Source organism: Lepisosteus oculatus, chromosome 14 (assembly GCF_040954835.1).
Source record: "Lepisosteus oculatus isolate fLepOcu1 chromosome 14, fLepOcu1.hap2, whole genome shotgun sequence".
NCBI lineage: Eukaryota > Metazoa > Chordata > Actinopteri > Semionotiformes > Lepisosteidae > Lepisosteus > Lepisosteus oculatus.
Window position 1 is genome coordinate 26448247 of NC_090709.1, and position 2500 is coordinate 26450746.

The 2500-nt window shown below is 52.0% G+C and overlaps 3 non-coding genes and 1 pseudogene across 3 annotated transcripts; all 4 read left to right on the forward strand.

The window, feature by feature from the left end:
- Positions 1 to 119: 119 nt before the first annotated feature.
- On the forward strand, positions 120 to 238 carry LOC138218234 (5S ribosomal RNA). The gene has a single exon (XR_011181484.1). It is a non-coding gene; the product is annotated as a 5S ribosomal RNA (ribosomal RNA).
- A 537-nt stretch (positions 239 to 775) lies between these two features.
- LOC138218970 (5S ribosomal RNA) lies at positions 776 to 894 on the forward strand (annotated as a pseudogene).
- Positions 895 to 1431: 537 nt separating this feature from the next.
- Positions 1432 to 1550, forward strand: LOC138245347 (5S ribosomal RNA). Its single transcript, XR_011193957.1, has one exon. It is a non-coding gene; the product is annotated as a 5S ribosomal RNA (ribosomal RNA).
- Positions 1551 to 2087: 537 nt separating this feature from the next.
- On the forward strand, positions 2088 to 2206 carry LOC138218246 (5S ribosomal RNA). The gene has a single exon (XR_011181486.1). It is a non-coding gene; the product is annotated as a 5S ribosomal RNA (ribosomal RNA).
- The last annotated feature ends 294 nt before the right edge of the window (positions 2207 to 2500 follow it).

Consider the following 2500-nt stretch of genomic DNA (forward strand, 5'->3'; position numbering starts at 1 on the left):
GGCAGTGAAGAGAGAGAACGTGGGAAGAAGAGAAAAACGCAAGGGAAAAAAAACAGCGTCGTAAAAGAGGTGACGGAGCTGTCCTCTCAATAAGAAGGGTGCCAGCGAGCCTTGCTCTCGCTTACGGCCACACCCCCTTGAGCACGCCTGATCTCGTCTGATCTCGGAAGCTAAACAGGGATGGGCCTGGTTAGTACTTGGATGGGAGACCGCCTGGGAATACCAGGTGCTGTAAGCCTTTAAGCGCAGGAGGCGCCCTATCCCCGCTCGCTCGCTCATTCCCCTGTTCACACGTGCAGTGCGGCTTGTCCGTCTGTTTATTTGTCAGCTTTTGCGAGACACGGGTGTTTGTGTATTAGCGTGAGCGTTTTTTATTCTGATCATGAACAGTTTTACAAGTCCGCAAAGGATCGAGGAAAGGTTTATCGCCAGCTGAAAAGAGACACAGCGCTTCGGCTGTGGAGACTTGTTCGGCTGGCGTTCGGAGAGTCGCGTTTTTCAGAATTGTATTGAGATCGTTTTCCACAGAGCTCAGATGTCAAAGCACAGCAGCAGCTCTCCACAGCGATCCTCTATAGCGCCCTTTCTCCCGCAGCTCCGTCCTCATTGGAAGGAAGCAAGAGTGAAAGGCTGAAGTGAAATAGAGCGGGGACAAAGGCAGTGAAGAGAGAGAACGTGGGAAGTAGAGAAAAACGCAAGGGAAAAAAAGCAGCGTCGTAAAAGAGGTGACGGAGTTGTCCTCTCAATAAGAAGGTAGGTAGCGAGCCTTGCTCTCGCTTACGGCCACACCCCCTTAAGCACGCCTGATCTCGTCTGATCTCGGAAGCTACACAGGGATGGGCCTGGTTGGTACTTGGATGTGAGACCGCCTGGGAATACCAGGTGCTGTAAGCTTTTAAGCGCAGGAGGCGCCCTATCCCCGCTCGCTCGCTCATTCCCCTGTTCACACGTGCAGTGCGGCTTGTCCGTCTGTTTATTTGTCAGCTTTGGCGAGACACGGGTGCTTGTGTATTAGCGTGAGCGTTTTTTATTCTGATCAGGAACAGTTTTACAAGTCCGCAAAGGATCGAGGAAAGGTTTATCGCCAGCTGAAAAGAGACACAGCGCTTCGGCTGTGGAGACTTGTTCGGCTGGCGTTCGGAGAGTCGCGTTTTTCAGAATTGTATTGAGATCGTTTTCCACAGAGCTCAGATGTCAAAGCACAGCAGCAGCTCTCCACAGCGATCCTCTATAGCGCCCTTTCTCCCGCAGCTCCGTCCTCATTGGAAGGAAGCAAGAGAGAAAGGCTGAAGTGAAATAGAGCAGGGACGAAGGCAGTGAAGAGAGAGAACGTGGGAAGAAGAGAAAAACGCAAGGGAAAAAAAGCAGCGTCGTAAAAGAGGTGACGGAGCTGTCCTCTCAATAAGAAGGGTGCCAGCGAGCTTTGCTCTTGCTTACGGCCACACCCCCTTGAACACGCCTGATCTCGTCTGATCTCGGAAGCTAAACAGAGATGGGCCTGGTTAGTACTTGGATGGGAGACCGCCTGGGAATACCAGGTGCTGTAAGCTTTTAAGCGCAGGAGGCGCCCTATCCCCGTTCGCTCGCTCATTCCCCTGTTCACACGTGCAGTGCGGCTTGTCCGTCTGTTTATTTGTCAGCTTTGGCGAGACACGGGTGCTTGTGTATTAGCGTGAGCGTTTTTTATTCTGATCAGGAACAGTTTTACAAGTCCGCAAAGGATCGAGGAAAGGTTTATCGCCAGCTGAAAAGAGACACAGCGCTTCGGCTGTGGAGACTTGTTCGGCTGGCGTTCGGAGAGTCGCGTTTTTCAGAATTGTATTGAGATCGTTTTCCACAGAGCTCAGATGTCAAAGCACAGCAGCAGCTCTCCACAGCGATCCTCTATAGCGCCCTTTCTCCCGCAGCTCCGTCCTCATTGGAAGGATGCAAGAGTGAAAGGCTGAAGTGAAATAGAGCGGGGACGAAGGCAGTGAAGAGAGAGAACGTGGGAAGAAGAGAAAAACGCAAGGGAAAAAAAACAGCGTCGTAAAAGAGGTGACGGAGCTGTCCTCTCAATAAGAAGGGTGCCAGCGAGCCTTGCTCTCGCTTACGGCCACACCCCCTTGAGCACGCCTGATCTCGTCTGATCTCGGAAGCTAAACAGGGATGGGCCTGGTTAGTACTTGGATGGGAGACCGCCTGGGAATACCAGGTGCTGTAAGCCTTTAAGCGCAGGAGGCGCCCTATCCCCGCTCGCTCGCTCATTCCCCTGTTCACACGTGCAGTGCGGCTTGTCCGTCTGTTTATTTGTCAGCTTTTGCGAGACACGGGTGTTTGTGTATTAGCGTGAGCGTTTTTTATTCTGATCATGAACAGTTTTACAAGTCCGCAAAGGATCGAGGAAAGGTTTATCGCCAGCTGAAAAGAGACACAGCGCTTCGGCTGTGGAGACTTGTTCGGCTGGCGTTCGGAGAGTCGCGTTTTTCAGAATTGTATTGAGATCGTTTTCCACAGAGCT